This window comes from Ischnura elegans, chromosome 6, assembly GCF_921293095.1.
Source record: "Ischnura elegans chromosome 6, ioIscEleg1.1, whole genome shotgun sequence".
Classification (NCBI taxonomy): domain Eukaryota; kingdom Metazoa; phylum Arthropoda; class Insecta; order Odonata; family Coenagrionidae; genus Ischnura; species Ischnura elegans.
Window position 1 is genome coordinate 48,424,112 of NC_060251.1, and position 23,939 is coordinate 48,448,050.

The window sequence follows — 23,939 nt, forward strand, 5'->3', positions numbered from 1 at the left end:
CATATCATAGCATGTGGCTTCGTAGTTTCTAGCTACTCCTAAATTTATTCTTCTAAAAGCAGTGTAGCGTTCGAAGTATCTTGTTTCAATTTTTGGAGAATCGCGCTGCTTTCCTTGATATTTTATTTAGCTAAGGGATTAAATTTTTTGCGCCACACATACTTGCTTTTGTAGCTCTGTCTAAAGTTTTTTATACAGACAGAGAGAGCACAAACTAATTGTGTTTTTTATATCCTACTTAAATAGGCTGTTTACTCGATATATTTCATACGCTCTTTCATTCTAAACTAATACGCTCGACCATTTCTGTAGTTACTATTGATTTTTCGTGCCCTTGTATGTTATAACATGTGTTGCCTTAAATTATATACATTTTCAACAGAGAAAAAGTGTTAACATGAAAATTATCCTCTAGCGTGTAGTTTATTGGTTCATCGCCGTACCTACCACAGGTCATGCCTTGGATTTATTTTCTGTTCTCGTTGAGCGCTGACACTGTGCCTTAAGTAGAGAAAGGTAATGTCTTGACATAATCCATATATGCTTGAGCTTTAAAACAACCGAATTTTCCCTCTGATAAGAAATATTGTCATTTTCCTGGCATAAGTATTATTTTTTTGCATGCTTGGTTTAAATTTCGTGATTAGGAAGTAATGCTTATTATTGATCTTGGTTGGTTCTCTTGGAAATTACATTAGGACAAGATCGATAATAAAATATGATTTTATTAGCAATAATTCAACCTATCCAAATGTCTGAGATGGCTTTTCTACCGCTCCCGTTTTGCAAACTGCTGAGAAATTATATGAAATAAAAGAAAATTGTAACACTTCATTTTTATCAAATAAAAAAATTAAAATATTTTTTTATGCCAAAGTAAGTAACTTTTTCGCAACGCGGAAACGCGGTTACTGAATATACCTTTGATCTTGCTGTTTTACTACCCGAAATATCCTAATTACCATGTCGTCAAATCTCACCGACCTCCGACAAAATCAATGAATTGAATTTGATAAAACTTTCAGCGAAGTTTCTCGGTGATAAAATAAAACGTCCGTGAGGTTATCGAATGAGACCTGACTCTTATAATTGCCTCTTTACGTTTCTAGAGATAATTTTAAATGGCTTTGATGAAATTTTGAACTTTTGAGTGTTTATGATGGAACTATTCCTATCTCAGATACCAATTTCATACTCTCTTTGTGAAGTTTTCCAAATATTTTCCAATTTTTTTCATCATTTTATGATTGAGCTTCATCGAATTAACTTATTCTCCGATTTCATTAAGCCTAATTTTATAAATTGTTGATGCTTTTTCAATATAATCAAGGATAGTTAATTATTCTTTGATAAATACAATTTCCAGAAATAATTTTCATACAATGCTGTGTAAATATCGCCGAATCTTAAATTCTGTTTGTTGATATTCGGTGTTGATATTGTGTTCACGGAATAAAACATGCGTGTCCTAGATAACGGTAAATATTCGAGGTGTGTGTAGCGATTTTTTAGCCACTATAGAACGGGTGGAAAAAATTTCGGATATATGTAATGTTCATTCGACCCGAAAACAAATTATTAGATCTATTACATTTTATTCATTTTCTATCATATTTTCCGCCACATTGTAACTGCATAGCATTCATTTACATTCATAACTATATGCATTCACACCGTAATTTGAATTTCACATAAATTGAATTCAAGATGCCCATTATAAAAATGGTTTTGACATCCATCATTGTGAAAGACTGTATAGCGAATACCAAGAAGAAGAAACTTCATATTCACTGAAGCTTTGAAAAAACTGGGCTTAGAAAACGTAAAGTTGGTAATACAATAGACCAATAGATAAATCTAAACGACGTGGAGTCTTATGTCCTTGGAAAGAAGCCAATACCAATCTGTCTATTTCTCAAACGAACAGTTCGAAGCTCTTCGAGTAAAAAAGGTAAAAAAAATTGCCGCTTTGCTCTATTTAGAGCTCACCTCGAGTGCGCCACGTGCATTCGGTTCCAAGAAAAGAAAGATTTGATCCAAAAAATAAATAAAAACGCAAGGAAACCGGAGCGCTATGTTAAAACTGCTTCGAGCGACCCAATTTTATTTTTACAGCTTTTAGAGGGATTAGGTTCAGAGCCGCTAGAGACTGGTAGGGTACCCTCTGGGCTTAGGACGCCAGAGTGAATCAGAACAGACTTGTATTATTGTGACACAGGGGATATATTCGGGTCTCACGCTCGTTCTCTCGGTGCAAGAGAAATGATAAATAATGCTAATTTGTTGCTGGAGAGATGCACCAATAGCTTTTTCCTACGCTATTAAAGCCTATCAAATCTTGTTAATAACATTTACCTTATGTTTAGGAATATTTAAATTAACGGCTTTATTACTAGATAATAATATTTCATCTTTAAATAAATCCTTTAATTGACCAATCATATCGATAAAAATTATCAAAAACCCACTAATAAAATTTTTCGTAGTCCTTCATCTTGGGATACAACAGAGAAAAGAATTTGTGAAGATCATTGGAAATTTTACTCGTTCTTTTCGTCTGAAGCAAATAAATGGATCAAAAATTTTCAGGGCTTTAAAATCAAAATTACCAGTCATAACTTTGTAGAAGTTCGTTTCCTTCATAAAATTAAATTAGGTCCATAGCTTTGTAAAATCCAAGGAACAATTTTTTGTAGTGTTAGGCGACTGAAAGTTCTCTAACGGTTGAAATGTATCATAAAAATATTTTTTTGCCGAGAGTTTTATGATGTCTTAAACCTTTTTTCTTTTTAACCATATTGTTATGGTTCTATGCTATGATTCAGGGAATCTTTTAGGGATATATATGCTGCTACATTAACTCCAGTTATTTTGAATTCATACTGTTATGGTATCTCCTCGTTTTTGTTACTGTATCTGGATAATATTCTATTGGTTTCCATGGAAAGGCAAATCTTTTCATCAACGTCAGTTGCATGGGCCTCCCAGGTGACCGGGCTTATTAGGCAACTGAACATTCCCAGCTATTGAAAATTGTCGCACGGATAAAATCATGTTCCATGAATTTGACAAAGTCTTTAACATGTTTCAATTTTATCATACTAATCTTTCAGAGTCCTGGAATTCGAACATTCCTTCTCCGTATAGTATTCTCTCCATCCATACCTTCCGTCTCCTCCGTATTTCATCTATAAAGTTGCCGAATAACACAAACAAATGCTTTATGGATTTTAAACAGTCAATTACATTCTCTAATTTTATGAAGAAGATAAATTTATACAGAGGTGCCAGCCTGGAAATGTTGAGTTTATAACCCTGAAAGTATTTTCATTCATTTATCTCTTCGAATTCGTTATTTTGTATTCATACAATTCATGCTCTCTTCTCTCTGCATTTTGTTACTGTTTCTGAATCTCATTCCATTGTCATAGACTAAAGGGTAAGGTTTTCATTAACGTGAGTCGCATGGGTCTCCTACATGACCTGACGTATTAGGTAACTAAAGATTTCCAAAAGTTTGAAACCTATCGTACGATAAAAATGTTGTTCCATGAACTTGACGAAGTCTCATACACTTACCTGCCCTTAGTACTGTAGATCTGTGCCCCTATGCTTACCATTTTTGGCCACTTGGCCAAAACTTTTGTGCCATTTCTTAACAACATATCTTTGATGCGAGGTATAATTTAAAGTAATGCAATTTGATTTTGTTTTTTTTCATTATTTTATTTAGAGGCTAGTAACATTTTGTTTAAATAAATGGAAAACTGCAATTATTCAAAAGCCGGATGGCGTAAAATGACGCCCGTTGCAAAAATAAATGGATTTCACGAGGTGTAATATACGCCCATAGAATGCGAATTTTTTCAATTTAATCCTACTAAGATGGTTAGGATTCCAGGAATCTTTTAGATGCATGAATGTGCACTAGCATATATTGCTGCTTTTTCTCTAATTAATTTGTATTCATAATTTGTATACTGCTTTGTTCCCTCTGCGTTTTTGTTTCTGTTTTTGGATCTCATTCCGTGGTCAGCAACGGAAGGGCAAGTCTTTTCATTGACGTCAGTCGCGTGGGTCTCCTGGGAGACCAATTGAAACATATCGTGCGAATAAAATACTGTTACATGAATTTGACATGTCTCTAACATGTTTCAATTTTATCTTACTTAGTTTCCCATGATTGAAATTTTAGGGACGTATATATTGTTACGTCTCGTCTAGTTTTCCTTATTGATACTGTTCTGTTATCTGTCCAAGTTTTTGTAGCTATTTCTCGATCTCATTCCGTTGTCATCGACGCAAGGACATGTCTTTTCATCAACGTCAGTCGCATGGGCGTCCTGGGTGACCGAGCTTTTCGTATTGCAGAGTAGCGTGGCCTGGATAGCCTTAACTTTTAATCACATTCCCCTTCCCTGACGCCCCGCAGTAGTCTCCTCACCCGTGGAGAGAGTCGGAAATGAATGTTTTGCGCCACGGTTCGGTGCAAGAAGCAAGGAGAGGCATCGCGGCGTTAGGACAAGAAAAGTTGGGCCCAGCTAATACGGGCCTCGCGAAGAAAAGGCTCGCTCGCTTGATGCATGTGCCCTAGCATCCCCGTCGGGAAGGCCGTTAATTAAACTGCGGATTATGTGCCGGGAGTGTTGCTAACTTGTTCCTACCCCGCGAAACTGATCACTGCACCGTGTAAAAAAATGTAGGGCGGGCGAGACTATTCATTTGTTTTGGGAATTTTCCACTTCCCCCACCTCCTCCTCGGCTGAGAAATGGATCTGATTTCTTATTTACGGCCTCCTTGTCAGACTTGGATGAAAAAAAACATGCGCCAAGCTGGAGATTAATTAGCTGCTAATTAGTTTCTTAGGTACTCTCCTGATATTTTATGAGGTGAGGCAGATAAAGGTGTTTACAGTGGCGGCTTGAAATTTCACTAGGTAGTACTTTTACGTAAACTCAGTCCTTAGAGGAAGGATAGTGCTAATGAGTGCTATTCATTATGAAATCATTTGTTTTCCAGTGTTGGTAAGTAATCGATTAAAAGCAATCGGATTACTTGCAACGATTATGTTGCAGTGATTTGTAACTGTGACGATTACCTTATACGAAATGCGATTCTTACTTGTAATTTACTCCTTACGATAAAATAGGATTCATTACTTTCTCGTAATCGACGATTACTCCACTGATTTACTTAGGCCTGCTGATAAATTCGAGTTCATGAGTACCATAATTTTCTCCTTAAGGTTCAGCCACTTTTTCGTTGTAGCTTACTTGTGATGGGTAAAAAATATGACACCCCATGTGTTTTCACAGCATTTATATTTGTATGTTTCGCTAGTAAAATTTCAACTTTAACTATTTGTATGATTAAATTATTTCACATTTTTACTGAAGTATTCCACATTTGCCAGGTGGTGTCTGGAGTGGACAATCGTACAAGAAGTAATTATATTTGTAACTGCGATTTTACTATGCGATTATTTAAAATTAGTAATTTTTACTAGTAGTTGATTACTTTTTTACCGAAGTAACAGTAATTGAGACTAGTTACTTTGTTGAGTATTTTTACCTGCACTGTTGTTATCGGAATATAATATTCAGCCAGTGGCGTGACAAGGAATATGCTTTGCGCGGGAAATGTTGCCTAGCGGGGCAGCCTGGGGGGGCTCCACCCTCTAGGCAAGTTCAAAGAAAATTTTTGTAAAATAACATGCCTGGAAATGCATTTTAAATAATTTTGGCACTTAAAACATAGCTTTAAGCAGATGCAGTTTTTAAACATCAAATCTAGATAGTAGTTGAAAATATTTTTTCCACATTTCTCTGAGATTTTGGAGGGATCTATCCCCTCATCACCCCCATTCTTACGCCACTGTATTCAAGCAATGATGACGCATGTATATGCGACCGTAATTTCATAAATGACGCTCGGCATTTGCTTCAATGAGTACAATTATTACGGGGATATAAAGTGGATTGTGATTGGGGGAAGGTACTCATAATACTTATTCGTCCTCTTTTAAGCAATTGCAACTGAAGTTTCGTCAGAGATAAACTGCACTAATTGATTTGCATGTCACGAAAAGTTTGAGTATGCTGAAAATCAGGCAACCAAATAGGGGGGCCATTTAAGGAAGGGAATATGACTTTCGGTGGCATCCAATTTATTCTTTGTTTCATGATATTAGAATTTGGTAAAAAAATAATATTTAAAATTATGAGATTCTATACTTACTTGACTCAGTATTCAAATTAGAAGCAAAGTGTTGGCTGCCAAAATTCAATCCTCAGATACAATGCACACTTTTCTTTAGTATATTAAGATATTCCACCCCTCCCTCTTTCCATTATTTATCCCTTTAAGACCGTTAAAAATCTATAGTTTTAATTGTAACATATCACAGTTATTACTGCCTGGCCAATCAGTATAGTTTATTGACTACTATCAGTGGAGTGAGTACTCGTACTTTGCCGTACGCACCGTTATGGCATTCGAAACAATTATGGCGATCGGTTATTAACGGGGCATATTATTCAAATTTTGCAGAAAAATCTGTCTAACTCATTGAAAATTATGGTTAATTGAAGTTAATTCGATGACTTTAGCCAAATGTGCCAAATAGATAAAACGGTCCATCAAATGTCAATTGATAACTCATCATCATGAATTCATCAGCTCAAATCACCTTTCATGCTCCTTTTAAGCTACTTTTTTACTCAAATTCAGTAGAAATTTCGCTCACGGCATATTCTAGCATTAATTCAATATCTCGTTTCGGAAAATATGTTTTCCTCTATGAACATTTAATACGCTCTGCTAAGCATCAGGCGAAAATACATGTATAACCATATTTCTATCATACCCATAAGGAAATAAATTCTCTCGTACCACTGGATATGCTTATTTTATATATGATATAGTCACATTGTGGCTTTTCTTCCTACCATACAGCCTCACAATTTCCCTTACAAAGTTTCTACTTGGACACTTTCGTATGTCGGACACGTAAACGTGAAATCGTGAAGAAAATGATCGCGACACTGGTTGTGAGAGGGCATCGTATCACCTCTGACCCCAAAACTCTTCGTTCCCCCTTCCCTTTTCCCTCCTATTTGCTTGTTCCTGGTTGGCCCGCCATTTTTATGCTTCCTGCGCCAGGTGTATTTTATCGACGTCCACCCGTTTATTCCCACTCAAAAAGGACGAAAGGGAGAGAGATGGGGGCCAAAAACGGGCGTTAGGACCTTTTTAAAGGGGTCCTTCAACAACACCGTTTGGTGCAATGGGGTCCCTTTATCCTTTCCCGCCAACCATGTATCCTTGCAAGGCATCACCGTGGGGTTTCCATGGAGGTCGAGCGGGGAGACATGGACAGATGCCCCCGAAACTCTTTGGCGGCGGGAGGTGGGCGGAATACGTTTTGTAGATTTCCATGGCAACGGCGGGACGGATCCTTTCTCTTCAAACTGGCCGGCAACGCCAAGTCTTTGCCCTCTCCGCCACCCGGGCCGCTCCGCCGACTGCAGCGACAACCGTGGCGGGAGACAGGAGTTGTGCCACCGCCGACGGCGCGCTTTCGTAATGCCAACACCAGATGTCTCCCCCGACGGCCTTTTCATCGCGCGGGATAGAGGTTGCTACTTCCCTCCCCCCTCGCTATTTTGTGTTGTTCTGGGGTCTTCAGACGAACGAAATGCCTGCATGTTCGGGTCGGGAATTCCCCGCTTTACGCTCGAACAATAAGGCCGTCTGGGTTCTGTGCTCCATCTCGCGTGCATGGATACGTACACGACCTGGGCAACACGGCAGTAGTAATTCGTGAGTAATTATCCCAGCCGATAGGCCATATGGGAGTGGTGGTAGAAGCGAGTTGGGGGCTTTAAGGTGAGAAACATGGTCATGCTGGTAATCAAATCCCACAGGCACGAACCCACTTTGTGAGAGCTATATTTTTCCTCCCGAAGAGGAATGATGCGTCGAAGGGAATTTCATGCTAAGGATGCGCATTTGGTGGGAAAATGGAGGAAATTTTACTCCGACAGTTAGCTGACATCATTCAAATTTCATAATCAAATAATTTCATTGGACTGTTGTGGCTATTGCTTAAAATAATTGGGCTTAAGCGTTATGTTTTGTTTTTAATTATTGTTGGTAACACATATTACTAAAACTTCTGGAAAAGACTTAATTGGGACATAGCGCTTTTGGAACTGTTCACGTTTCTTATCTTATTTTGTGCATTGAAATCAGCAAATGGCAATTGGCTTCGCTTTGAGAGGGAAAAATCATATCAAATAAATCCTTGACGTGGTCTTATACAGCAATTTGGAGGGAAAAAAACAATTCAAAGAGAAAATTAATGTGGTCTTAAACGCCAATTTTTACCATTCTACAAAGCAATTTTAATTCTGTTGCAGCTAATTAATTATACCTTTTGAGCTGAGTTTAAGGAAATTATCTATACACACCCGTCGCTTAAATTGAAGTGAAAATGTCATTTTAATGACATTGGTAATGCATATCATTAAAAAATTATTGGGACATAGCGTTTTTGTAACCGTTCTCGTTTCTTATCTGATTTTGTGTGCCTTCAGGTTAGCATTAAATAATTTGCATTAAATGCGATGGTATTCAGCTTACTCCCCTCCTTCATATCTTTTCCTGCTCCCATTAGCGTAAATAAGTTATATCAAGAAATAGCTGCCACCCAATATTTTTTAGTTTAGTAACTTCCATGATGCGGTAATACCTCGGTCACTGGGATAAGGGAAACTTGGTCTTCATCGCTTGTGAATTCATAGCGTCTGGGAAATCGTAACGTGAAACTAGCTAGAGAGTTAGAGACTGAGAAACCAAGGTAAAGACCCGTGAGGATCGTTTTGCGGCTCTCCTTCCTAGTACCATATTTGCCATCATCAATTTTGATCCTTTGACCGTCGGAAAATACCGTGTTGCACCTTATCCACCGCGTCATCCCGAAACTTGTCTGCTCCCAAACGCTGATGCACTCCCAGCATAGCACGTAGATATGGAGGAGATATATCGAGGGAAAGTGCAATTGTCAACATTGAAATGTTAATTACAGAAGAAAATGCGATGAAAACTTGATTAACTTGAAAAAACAAAGAATGATTGATTTAAAAATGGTAGCCACGCTTCTAGTGACTTCCTCGTATTTATTTGAGTATGTTATATTATTTGCATGAGTTGACCTATAGCTGAGGTTATTTGTCAAATAGGTACGGGCAGGAAAGAAAAGGGTGAGGAGAAACCCCAAGTCACCACTAGCCTGCTCTTATTGCAGGGCGTCAAGGGGACCACGGCTTAACGTCCCATCGGACAGACGGTGTACTATACTTGTGGTACCCACGATAATGCATTCGGGTCTAAAAGATCGGGTAGGTTTATGGGATAACTACGTCACTGCCGGTATTTAAACCCAGAGCCACGGAGTGCAAGCCAATACTAGATTCACTACAATAACCCTTGCGTAAAATGTTAAAAGGAAAATTCTACAGAAAAATGAATCTTTCCTATCCTTTAAATGACAAAATTCTTGCACTACCAGTCATATCCGGGGAGGTACAGATGGATAGGTAATATTTAAAATCCTGCCACGTGAACGGCGGTGAAATATACATTAATTACCATGAGAATAAATCCCTCTGGGCAGGGAATCGTATCACGGCCTTTCCGGGTCACTGCACAGAACATTACGCTACTCAGGTTCCTTATTTTGAAAACAAAAGTTCTGTGGTTCGATTCCCGATCCAGTGGGATTTCTTCTCATGGCAGTTCATGTATATTTTACCGCCGGTCACGCGGCAGGATTTTAAATGTTACACATACCACTTTGCGTGGCTTTAGCGCAGGTTTGAGGTTCTCAACCGTTTATGTCTTCTTGGAAGTCCCCTCTCCCTTGCGTTGCAATCCTTAATGGACCGCTAGAGCCTAACATCTAGCACCATGAGCCTCGGTACAATTGTCGAAGGAATCCAGGAACCTAAATAGCGTAGTGTTCTGCGCCCTAATCCGGAAATACAAACGTTTGTGGTTCGATTCCAAGTCCAGAGGAATTTTTCCTCATGGTAATCTATATACACAGATGGATGTTTCCTATTTAAAACCGCACAAGTTGTCCCCAACAATGATAATTCAAGGGTGAGTTTGGTCTGCAGCAAAAATTTAAAATCTCAGGGCATTGTCATAAATGACAGTTTTCTGGAAAAAATTAATGGTGCATTTGGATTTAAAAACAAGGTAAAATTCAACTCCTTAGTTACAACTGTCGGAAATTTTAGCATTACAACTAACCCCTGCTGGAATTTTCCCATGTCATAGAAGTGCATATAACCTCTACTTAAGTATCTATTATCTTAAGTATCTTTCACGCTGCTTTCTTACAAAGCAGTAATACTAGGCTTCTTCCTTAATTTTGTCATTTATTATCAAAAAAATGTTTTCTATTGTCCTTTCATTACTGTCCCCCACTCTTAATGATGTCCACTCTCCATTTTCTGATGACCTGGTGAATTTCTTATTGTTAAAATGATATTTTATGTTAATTTATGATCTATCATAAATTGTCGGTGGTCATTTTTGTCCAAATCATCCATGCAAGATGAATAATCGCCTAGTCGCGGGCCTGGATGAAAAATGTTCGTTCGTTTTGGGCCTCCTTTCAATTGGTTTAAGAATGATTCACTAGCCTCGAATACAAAAAAAACTTTATGAATTCATTGACCGAGCGCGGCAGTTTAAAAATAATTTATGGGCACATTCATCCATCTCCCCGGAGGTTATCGGAATACCTCGAATATATCTTCAGTAGCTCCTTGCTTACAATGGACTAAATGTCATTGTAGATATTTGAATGAATCATGCTCGTGAATTGAGGCTTTTTCCTCAAATTTGTAATTTTCAGTAAAAAAAAAAGTTTTCTGTACTCCTTTCCATACAATTCCCCACTCCTAGCCAAGTCCATTAATGTTTCTGCTAATAAGTAATATTTCGGTCAGGTACCTTGCACTGTTTACATTGCTGCCTCATCCATAAGAATAAAATGTACGGGAAAAGGACGCTTAAATGTTGCAAATCAGGTTTGCAAAGAATTTTTGTGCATTTTTTTCTATTATCAGTTGGAAGGCTATGATTATTAATAACTAACAAAATTTTGAGCATGGTTAAGATTGGGATAGAGTGAAAAAAGAAACGCATTCGCATTTTAAGATAATTAAATTGAACAAGGAATCCCTTCGTAAGAAGAAAACTCGACTTTAAATTAATATGATGATTGTATCGTACTCCTGAGTAATTATGGCTTTTTGGTATCATGTTGAGGTTTCACGTACACGCCACATATTTCCATTGAGCTATTTAATGAAGATTTTGAATCATATGAGGCGCGATGTGGCGAAGTTATGAATAGTTCTTACGTTAAAAAATCGCACTATTTCCACTAAATTGATTTTGGGCGAAACTCGTCGTGAAAAAATTAATTCTTCGGAAATATTCTTATTCAAAATCTTATTTAACTGATTTAATCTAATTGATGAATTACAAACTTTTGTTACATGACGACATGACGACGACATTTATTCAAGACAATACTTTTATTTTTAATAAGTATTAGCGTTGTCTTTACTTTCCATTAATCGAGAATAATTAGTACATTTAACTCATGGTAACATTGTACATTCAAGAATTCCTGTGAGTACCCCATGAGGCATCCATTGCCTTTCCATTTAAAAACTACGGTTGTCAACACCGATAATTTTTCTGTTTCTATAAATTTGTGGCTCAACAAGAATTCTTTACTTGGGTAATATTTAGGTTCCTCACTTTTGAGAAAGAATATTTCAAGTAAATTTGATTTCACGTGAGTTTTCATTGCACATGAGAATATTCCAGAAACTATTTCTCAGGATAAATTATGATATAATGTAGCAATAACTTGCAATGCACATTTCAGCACTTGGGTTTAAGCCATTATCAAACCTCATGATATATATTGATGCCGAGTTTATTTCCTCTGCCTTTCCCATGAGTGCAAATCTGCGGTACCCCTATTCATTTCGCCGCCGCCAGCTATTAAGGCGGACCCGATAAACCGTAAAATAAATCGTGATATGCTCTAAATTTGATCCACGTACTTCATATATAATAGGAGAATTTTACGCGCATCCTCCGTCGTTTGTTTTCTCGTTTCGTTCGGGTCCCGGTAGAATGCGCTCCAACTCGCACCTCGCTTCAATAGCCATGACGGCCATTTTTCAATGGATGAGTTCCTGCTTGGGCGGTCCCCTGAGTCGTGAATCAAGTTCTTTTTTTTGGTCCTGAAATTCACTTGAATTTTCGCTCTCTCTCACAGGATAAGGTGATAAATGTAATATTTTGCTAATTTCTCTGCTTTGGTATTTTTTCTATGCGCATTATTGGTCACCAATACCAAATGCTGATCGAATCGTTCTGCCGTGATTTGGCAATTTTTGCCAAGCTACCGTCGGGTCGTCCCAAGCAGAAATTAAATTTTCAACCCCTCTTTGGCGTGCTTTCACTGCGTCAACGTTCCAGCTTAAAAATAAATTTCAGCACCGGTTATGGTCGAAAGCTTTATTTTTTCATTTTAAAATGTAAGAGAGCGTTGATTAAACTTGCGAATCTCAGGCTTTACTGAGCCCTTCCTGTTTTCACGTCACGGATTTTCTATAGTTATTTTCCTCACCCCACGCTCGTATTTTAGCATGGTGTAATTTATTTAAAACGTTTATAATTTTTTATTTCATTACCTGGAGTTTCTTTGTCGGATTTTTCTATTATCTCTGACAGTTTTCACGTGTACTTTGGCCTATTATTTTACCGTCTCCAAAAAAAATATTGATTTTTCATCAAAACGATGCGTATTTTGAAAATCTCCCACCCACAGGGAGTAACACAATTTTACTATTGCCGAATAGATGATAATTTAGCGTTTATAAACACATTATCGTTCGTATTATCTACTTCATATTAAGAAGTAGAGCTATCGCAGGTAGACTTTCTTCTATTTATATCAGACATTTAACAATCTAGATTTATTCCAAGTAATGAAAGGCAATTATGATAATGTGATAATTTGATAGCATTGCAAATTTATCATAACAGAATATATGAATCAGCATTCATAGAGAAGCACACGTATAGAATTGAAGAATAATATCGTTTATGTTTATATTTTGTTTATGTTTAAATAAGGAACAGGTAATTCATATACAAAAACCTTTATTTTTAATGCGCAACCAGGTACATTAAATGGGTTTGCATGTCAAATTAGTGTGATTCCTTCGGAAATTAACACTAAAACCGTAATGCGGTATTTTAGTGTCTATAGGTAGGATTAGGATATCTAGGATGGAATGATTTATTGTGATAAATTTTCAGCTGCATTTTCAGTAGAAAATGGATAAATTACATGAATTACAACAGTATCTGCGGGATATGGATATTAACATAATTATTTTATAATGAACTTCTTTATAAATGATTTTCGTTCAACTAGCAATACACTACCTACACATACACTTTACATCTTACACCTATGATTGTCATGTTTTTAGTATGTCCAACATATTTTACCGATTGCCACTTCCTCTAGAATATGTGAGTTATACATTTAGTAGTTATTTGTACTACTATCCTGTCAATTAGTTGTGTGAACTAAATGGGACAAATCATCATGGCCAATTTATATTTATCGATTTATTCATGCTTCTCCCATAGCATTGATAATTTAAAGAAATTATAATATTTCAATTTTAGAAGAAATTACTAATTTTATATTCTAATTTACAAAATATATTTAGTTTTGCTTTTTCTTTCTCTTTTCCTGATAATCAGGGCTCCTTAATTTTCGTGAGTGTACATTTTTGTGATTTCATTATAACTTGCTGTTTTAAGGTTGCAGTAAGGTCCGAAAAAATCCAGAATCGCATATGAAAAAATTTAAGTTATGCCAGTACTAAAAAAATCATCTATATAAAATGCAGAAATGATATGAATCCAAGAAATTTTTTTCGCAAAATAGAAAGAGCCCTACTTAAGACTATAATCCATCGATTTCTAAAGTTTCGCACCAAATTAGCGTGAGTTCTTCACGGCGAAGAGGCACATTCAGGATGGAAGAGAAGAAATTATAAACCCATCCGGATTTTCCATTGAATGAGGTGGGTTGTCTCATATTGAAATGATATCTGAGAACTCGCTGCGGGGCCAATTTGGAGAGAGACTAATTTTACTTCGTGCCCGTCGTCGACGGAGGCACCCTCTGAATGAAACCGTGGAGCATAAATAGGCCTTCCGACGGAGCGAACAATACAAAAGGTGCGCTCGCACTCGTATCGTGGGCGGAGAAGTTTGATCCCACATGCAGCGCGCCGCGCGGAGAGAAGTCGGTAGAGGATCGGGGAAAAGTATAAGGAGGATGGGGAACATGAGATCAGATACGCGAACAAATGACACACTTATGACTATAGCCAGGAACTGCAGGTATCCTCTCGTAATTCGAGACACAAGGGAAGGATATATGTGTATCCACACGCTCTCTTATCGCGAGGAACGACGGCAATCATATCGAGGTTCCGTATTATTTACCATCCTAACCTATTCTTTCTCTCCCTCCATAAAGCTTTACCCCGGTTTACCTTTTGGGTTAAAGAATGAAACGACAGAGGAAAACTAGGCGTCCCCAAGCTCATTAAAAGTTGCCCGGAATCAATGGTGACGGGAGAGGTACTTCCCGTTGGAGAGAGAATTAATCCGAAAATGATATTAATAGAAGCACGCGATATTCCTTTTCCCCACACTACAGGGTACCTTAGCTCCACCAAGCGACAGCTCTTCTTAACATATGATTCTTTGTCATGATAACAAGATTGATTACGATGATTTTCATGCATATTTTGACTGCGATAATGATGAATGTCTCTCAGCATATTTAGACGTTTTAAATCATTAATATCATCCAAAGTGAAAATATATATATTTACACTTCGAAATGTTCCTCGACGAGGTAAATAACATAAAAAACCACAGGTTGGGCAGAATCACAGTTCACAAAAAAGATTTAAAAAACAAGTCACAGTAAGTACTAAATTTTCGGTGGCGTATTACCACCTTCCTCAGAGTTGGGTCCTAACTCAACCTGGGCAACCATTTAGCTAGAGAAGTATAGGAAGACCAAGAAAAAGATGGTCATGTGGATCTGGAACAGGCTTAGTAGCCTAATCCTGGAAGGAAAAGGAAGAAGTATATTGTGTTTCATGTCTGTTCAATATAAGCTGCACTTGAATTTGCCTATAGTCACGTTTATGAGTCACACTCTTAATGTCATTCTTACATGAGTAAACCGCATTGCGTATAGCAACGTATCCTACACCACCTAAGAATAGCGTATCTGGGGTATTAGTGTGACTCAAAAATGTATCAATTGTTCTGACTAGCTTACACGATCATGCATGCACACGAAAAAAATACGAGTATAAATCTATAACGTTTGAACAACATCCAGTACAATGGTGACAAATAGCTCAAGAAATTTATAAAAAATAACAGCAATATAACAACAAGTTCTAAATCGTGTACATACTTAAATTCTTAAAAATAAGTTCATTGGCATTCTCCTTGGCCTTTTAGTTTGGTCAAAATTTTAGATGATTTTTAGTTCTTAAAAGAAAACTGACTACTCTAAAGTACCGCTCTTGATCCCCAAAATATGTCTAATTACGGGATTTTTGTAATACTTTTAAATTTTTAAAGCGAATGTGTTTTCTAAAGCATGTAAATTATACGGTGACCTTTTTTGAGAGGGGAAAAAGGTCGAATACCCATAGGACACGACTCTCTATGTGCGCCACACTGACCAAGAGGAGTAAATTTATATATTTTTTATTCAATTCCTATAGTTCCTTCTTTTTCCTTCCCCTAGCCGTTCGGTTCCAACATCCGGCGGCTTTCACGAACCGGCACTGCCATGTCGTCAAGCATTCATCCATGGGCATAAATACGGTAGCTCGCATAATCCGCAAGCCACCTCCCCGGTACCGTATTGTAATTCGCGCGCGTGTAACGGATTAAAAATAGAACACAATGAAGGGTGGCGATTGTAGTTTTGTTACTCCCTCTGTGCATATATTTGGAACTGGGTAGTTTTTTTTATTTATGGACTCACACCGTCGATCGTGAGCATTCGTGCTTGCGCTAATATCCACCCCACCCACGAGAGAGGCCTATCAGGAAATGAATCTCGAGGGAATGGAAACATTCTACGGATATATATTACCCTTTTCAATTATGACAGTTCTCCCCGTGGGAGTGCGGAAAGGAATGTGTTTCGTGATCGATGACCATTCAGAGCCATGCGCTAATTAAGGGCGCTTGCTGCTAAGGTAGACTCCACATTAATGAGGGGAGTTCCCTTTGAATGTCTTGTCACCCGCGGCAAGAGTGGATGCTAACTGCAGTGCCGAAAACATAATGCGATTGTGACGAACTACACCGGGTGGAGTCGACGGAATATTGTTGGTGTCGGAGCTAATGGCAGTTACGTTATGTTTTGATTTTTTTTGAGGACGTAGATAATTAGAATTCAGTAACTGCTTCATTTATAGACGTTGGGATTAGCACGCGCTCAAAGGAACGACGCAGAAAAAAACTACACTCGTGTCAGTACACTTTGATGAATACCTTAAAAGAGTTACTAAACTTTATCAATAATATCAAGTACCTGATGGGAGTTTGACAGTTAATGAGATATTCGAAACAAATACTTTGAATAAAACTAAGAAGTTGATTTTATGATGTCCTCTGGCCACAAATTGTGGAAAATTCAATGCTAAAATTTTGAAACGGCTTTCCGAAGCTGTATGAACCGACCATATTCATATAACAAACGTTATTTTGACTCAATTATAGTATTTATTATCATAAACTCAAAAGGTGGTATGGTGAATTTTATTGTTTATGATTTCTACGTCATGACAATCTTAAGGTCACCTTTTTTGTCACAACGATTTTTATATTTTTGACTTGATAAGCATCTTTCCTATTATTATAAAAGCTCTTGCGACCTTTAAAATCTTGATTTTTTAATGCAAAATTAATATGCAGTAGGTCCGACTCCTCCTCTGGACGAAGATTTAAGTAAAGATATGGCAATTGATACCTAATGAAAATTTGATGACATGGATGATCCGAAAAAGAGATTTAATTTATATAAATTATATAAATTAAAACACTATTATTATTACACAAAGAATATTTTGGCTGTTTCCTGATACAGCATACATAAATCTCCCAAATATCCATTAAGATTAAATTAGCTAAGGCATATGTATTTCGTATCCAAACAGAATTCAACCTTCACCACAAATTCCTTGCGGATTGGAGTTCCTTACATATTTTCAGCCGGCATCCTACAAACCAGCATATCTGCTACTGCATGAAGTTAAATTAGAAACAAAAATATTGCGTAGCAGCGGCAGGCACCTTATCGTTGCTTCCTGGCCTTTTATGAAATGCCACCTTTTTATATATCATGTACATGTTCTGCAAGGGAAAGAAGGCAATTTAAATGTTAACGAGAAATTGTAGATTATAAATCCAAATGAATTACATTTCCACGGTTTTTCTGCTGAAGAATTCTGGATCACCCTTAATATACCTTTCCACGCGAACGCGGCTCAAATGTTTTTTTCATCCACTTCGGTATGAGAAATCGAGAAATAAATAAATTAATATGTGTAGGAAAAAAACTCGAAGAGAAGTATTCAAAGAAGCTAATTAAAGGCAATCCTTCACGGAGTAAAATGAGAGGGAAAAGAGTAATTTGCCCAAAGTTTGGATTGAGAATACGAAAAAAAAACAGGAGACAGAGAAACTGGGAGTAAACCCTCACAAAACTTGTTAACTTTAAAAAAAAACAAACAGAGCAACCTGTTTCGTTTTTTCCCCTTAGCCATGTTTTATTATTATTTTTTATCATTAGCTATAGGGTAAGTGCTGTCGGGAAAGAGATATGGGGGTTCTGGAGGGTATATGTGGTGTTCAAGGGGAATGAAGGAAGGAGCGCAAACTTATGAACTTGATAAATGCAAGCCCTCTGGCACTTCATTTTCTTTCTTCTCTTTCCCCTTCTCGGAGAGGAAGGAAGACTGATAAATTGGAGGGGACGGGATGGCAGAAGAAATCTGCATCTACATCTACGCGATACTCAGCAAGACGCCTCAATAAGCGTGTTTGGCTATCAGACTTCAAACTTTCCGTGACTCGGTGAAGGACCTACCGACGGTGTATGCCGCTGCAAAGTCCGCGGTTTTTGCCTTAAATTATATGGTATCCATAGTGACCACCCTAGAATTCTAAGTTCTAGAGTTCTGATTTTGGCACAAATTTAGCATATCTCGAGATAAACATTGTGTTTGGACATAGTATGCCTGACATCATCAGTGGCGCAGCGAGGGGGGGTTTTGGGGGATAAACCCTCCCCCCCAGAGCTCAGAGAAATTTTAATCCATTTTACTTAATTGGATTAACGAAATATCCCTCAGAAAGCCGTAAAACTAACCATTTTGAACCATTTATCTCAAAATTCCGCAGCAATTTATTAATCTTGCACCTACCGCTTATCCTGGTGGGTATTCCATACCCCCACACACCCAGGTATTAGTTGCACCTAAACCCGCCAGCCTTGATTCCTACCTGCACCCCTGGTACCATGAACCACATTGACTTAGGGAAAATATCTGCACGTAAATCCACACAATATTCAACAAGACGCCTCTATGAGCGTGTAAGTTCATCAGCCGTCAAACTTTCCGTGTCTTTATAAAGATATGCCGCTGTCTAGTCCGCGGCTATTTATTATTTCCTTGAATATTATCCATAGCAAACATGCTAGCATTCTAAGTTCAGGCTTTAGATTAGAGACGTTGGCGTCACTATCATAGTATGAGTCAAGGAAAACATTGCCTAGTAACATTGCATGTCTGTCACCACAAGCCACTTTGACTTTGGTAGATATCTTCATTAACATCTACACAATACTCAGCAAGACGTTAGGTTCAATAAGCATGTTACCGTGGACCAGCGTAGACTTAGCTCTGGCAAGCAAAATTCTTTTTAGAATTCTATTCCAAGAACTGCTGATCGAATATCCGGTGTCTCTGTTGACGTTTTTATTCTCAAGTCTTATTTCAATACCCTCTTTAGTTAAACGATACAAGAATTGAATTAAACGCCATAAAACTCATCCCACCTTATTTTATGGTCCTCGTCCAGGCTATGCTCGACTATGGCTGATTTTTCCGGTTGACCAAGTCGGAAATGCCTTTGATGCTCTTTGAGACGAGTAGATATTGTTCGCCCAGTCTCCCCTACGTAGATATTACCACATTGACATGGGATTTTATAAACCCAGGAGTCATAAGGCCAATCGGATCTTTTACACAAACGAGGAGATCTCTTAAACTTGGCATAGGTCAATGGATGGTTTTGATGTTATAACTCCTCAAAACCCTAGAAATTTTGTCGGTACCTGAAACGTCGGCGCTCTTACATAATCTTACCCGCGCGGTATCCCGAGAAGAGTTTACACATGTTGTTCGCCGGGAAAGTGTAAAATCTTACATAAACAGCTTTATGTTATCATTGATTTGATCGCTAATACTTTACTGTTATAATGGGTTTCGAGGCGATCTTATAAGTCTAGTGAACTGCTGATGTTTTCTTACATACTTTGAAAAGTCTATGGCAGGTAAAAAGCGAAGAATCTTCTATCCACTACCAAATTATATTAGTATTACAAGTTATTACTTCGAGTGCAATTGCAGCAACATGAAGAGTTGAAATATGTATCGCTCAACCTTCTCAGGTGTTCAATTTTTTATTCTTATCCTTTTCAGCGAAAAAACAATTAGGGTTACAAAACTCTTCATTCCTTCATACCTCTGAAAATCAAATATTGGTATATTGCAACCCTCCATTTTTCCTTTTCATAAGATATTTCCTTTAGCTCCTTGATGTTCTTGTCCTTTTTAATGTTTCTTCTTACCTCTTCTTAAGGCGACTATTACTTCATTTTTTTCCATTGTAACCCTCACCTAATTGCCTTATAACAGGAGCTATCCCCAGTGTCCCACAGTTCTCTTTATTCTCTCATTTTTCGGTGCAGTCCTGTTGTTTGACCCTGAGTGCCCATTTTAACTTCAACAGCAGTCACCGGCACGGCTTTTTTCTAGTCTGTTCCAGTCCGCTTTTTTATTTATCCCCATACCACCGAAAACAGTACATTTGATGTTTTACTTCGGGATTGTTTAACACGTTTAACTATTAAACGTGCACGAACAACCATGTCCTGGATAGGGGCAACATACCAAAGCGGGACTCGAGCATGTGGCCATTTGTTTGGCAGACGAGGACTCTACCCCGCCCGTATCAAACTGTCCATTATCCGTAATCCGTAAAACTCTTTTCCGTACAGTGACAGCGCAAATAAACATTTTGTCACGCATTGTTTTCATAGTTCCCTTAAACTATAACAAACTTAAGTATTATATATATTACAAGGAAGACTTCTTTAAAAAAATACTCCTCGTCATTTGTAGTAAACAGTGGTGCCATGGTGCAGGAACGCGGCGGAACGCGGCGGAACGCAGTTTCGGTACTGGTTAAAAAAGACATAATAATCAATTAAATATTTTATCAATTTTGATGCCTATTAAATTCCAATGTATACATTCGTCACAAAAACAAAAAGAGATATAAATAATAACTTGTAAAAAAACACGCAGAGTAATATTTCACTTCTATAAGTTAAGGAAAGTGCGTTCCGTTACTGTTAATTTTGCCGTGACGTCAATGGTAATAAGACAATTGTGTAAAGGGGGGTCATCGTCTATTACCAGCCTGAGAAATTCGTGGTTTGCACGCTCTTGAGGGGACGAACTCGGTCGCTGTGAGTGGGGCGGAGAATGGGGTTGTAGTGGTGTGTTGGGTTGTGCCATAAATCAGACACCCTGCAGGGCGAAGGGAAAAGGTCCTTAAAAGGGCCGGAAAAAATATGGCACGAGAAGAAACATTTAGAGGGGCTGGGGACAGGGCGGAGAGTAAAAGTACCGTCCTCGAGGGGAACAGCTTGATGTTTTTATTTTCCCTCACAACTCCTTCTCCTATTTTGCAAAAAACACCGAAACACGATCTCCGGGAGAAATGGTTGTAACCATTCCATTTCAGGCTATAAAATTCATCCCACATCACACTTGCTAAATATCATTGTAGTTGGTTATATTATTTTGTCTGGTTCTCTCAGGAAATCTGTACCGCACAAAAAGTTGCATTACATGTTGTACTGCTTACTTTGGTTGGTTAATTTTTAAATCCCGCGTATGCTTCATTGGTTAGAACACGTCATAGTGCCGAAATATACATACGTTAAGAAATGCGAATAACGGTAAATGTTTTTTTATTCATAAAAAATTAATGAATCTAATTTAAATTTAAAAATATTTTTGAGCCAAAAAATTTGTGCAAGTTTTCAAATAATTTCCTGAAAGTATTTGGATAAGGGGAAATGGTTGTTACTATAAACTTCAGGTATTAGGACTCATCCTACATCACACTTACTAAATTACAATACATAAATAATATTATAAATACATTATGATTCGGTAAGTGTGATTGGGGATGAATTTTATTTTATTTTATATGTATTTTATAATAGTCAACCAACCATAAGGGGATAAAGAATGAATGGAAAGGATGTGAAAAATGTTATGATTGTATAATTATTAATATACTTATTACTAATCATGGTCTGAAGGAATAATTTTCTCACCGGGTGTGGTTCTGGCTGTTGGTCCAAGCGTTTCTTAGGCTGAGTCTGCTATCGTCTTCAGAGATAGAATCAGGAGCCAAATTATTCTCCGTATTTTGTTTTTTTATTTATATCCTTGAGCACCCAGATTTGTTTTTTTATAGATTGTTGTTTACATATATAATGATTGATTATGGTATTTCACATATTGCTTTGTCTATATTGTCGAACTAGAAATTTTTTGCTAGGTTTCATATCATTTCCTGAAAAAGTGTATGGAGATAAGTGTCTATTACCACCTGTCTCACTTTTTCAATAATTTTTATTTCTCATATTACACACTGAATTTCATGAAAACTTTATTACAGTTTGTTAACAGTTCTTATTGATGGGTAATTAGTACCATATTTTTGAACATGGAATTTTTTTAATATCTCTAATTCATTTCTTGAAAGTAAATAACAAGATCAGAGCCTGATAACACCTACGTCACTTGTTGGACAAAAGTTTTGATCTCTTGATTACGAATTAAAATCAATGATAATTTTGTTTCACATTAAAAATTATTTAAAAAAATAATTATTCGATAGATTTTATTTAACCTTGGAATGTTATAGGGTGAATTATTTTTATTCCTGTTTTAGAGTTTTCACAGTATATTTTAAGTGATATCTTTAATATAACTTTACCTGTGTAATGAGGTAATTGATGACAAACAAAATTTTCCTCCTTTCCAGGATGAAGAGCTGACCTGAGGTCAAAGTAAAACATCTGAACCAAGAAATCTGCATTGAAGATAGATGAGTGCTCCCTATTCAACCGTGGGCACCTTTATGTTCGTTTTAATGACTAGCGGTCACCAGTGTGCTTCATTCAGTGAACGTGGGATCTCTGAAGTTATCAAAATAGACAACGGTGAGAAATTCCTTTTAACAAAATGTGAAACCATATCGAATCAAAGTTTTATAATTCATTTCAGGTAGAGCTATGAAAAAAGTGGACTTTGAACAAATAGTGTTGACTAATTATCAATTGAGTAGCTTGTGCCCTGTTAAATTTTTGAAATGTGATTACATATCACCAGCCTACTATGGACATTGTTAAATTATTAGGTGTGTGAGTGTGGAAACTAAACAACACATCTGATGCATAAGACGTAGCTTACGAGATAATGGGTGTAGCTAGCTTCATAAAATGTAATTAACTAATCATTAATAGCGATACGTTCCACCTTTCAAATTATGTAATTTCCTCGCCGCCAAAGTTACAGCTAAAGTTTTGACATCCATTCGTTTAAGATTGGTGGATACGGATGAACTGTGATTTTAAAGGGTGTTATATTCTGAGTAACTTATCACTGCCCACTATTTATTCCTGATGTTAACTTCTTTCATCCTTGTTTCGGAAAAAACTTTTAGTGTATCAATTATTCTGTCAGGGTTACTATCATCCAACTAGATTTGGTTTTGAATTTTTTGGGGGCATGTCCCCATAATTCACATTAATTTTTGAAATATTCAAATTGAATTTATGATTAACATAGGACCCTTTGCATTCCTTATCTCATTGCCTACTGGGAAATGAAAGGTATTTCTCCATTCAAGGAAATAAATTTAAGCCGAAGTGATAAGAGCATATTATACTTGTGTTGGTGATTCTATGAGACGAATATTTTCTGTGAAACTTATTGAGACTAATGCACTGTGCGCACAAGGTTTTGGAGTTCAAGAAACTGGTATTTTGAAATCGTTCTTTGCTCATGAAAGTTGATTCCTGTCATGTTGGATATAAATTTTCGTTTGCAAAGGGATGGAAATAACATAAAACAGTACGGACTGTATCAGCGTGTGCCTCAAGAATGGATAATGTGAAAATTGTTCGCGCCATGTATATTGCACAAGAGATTACTTATTGTGTTTTGTTGACTTCAACGTGTCATCCCTGTGGAAGACTGCAAGCTGAAAGATGTTTTTATTTTAAGGAGTATTGAATGAGAATGATATTATGGGACATATATTATGATATGCTGCGAGTCCATTATGAAATAAAGGTAGTGTGGATACAAAGAATATCTTCGCTTGCTTTTGTGAA

The 23,939-nt window shown here is 37.2% G+C and overlaps 1 protein-coding gene across 2 annotated transcripts in view; it reads left to right on the forward strand.

Moving 5' to 3' along the window:
* LOC124160613 (chondroitin sulfate N-acetylgalactosaminyltransferase 2-like) overlaps nt 1-23,917 on the forward strand; it is a 321,481-nt gene extending 297,564 nt beyond the window's left edge. For both annotated transcript variants that reach the window (XM_046536509.1, XM_046536510.1), the window contains one exon: nt 22,586-23,917. The gene's annotated coding sequence lies outside the window, so the exon portion shown is untranslated. The remainder of the gene's footprint in view (nt 1-22,585) is intronic.
* The last annotated feature ends 22 nt before the right edge of the window (nt 23,918-23,939 follow it).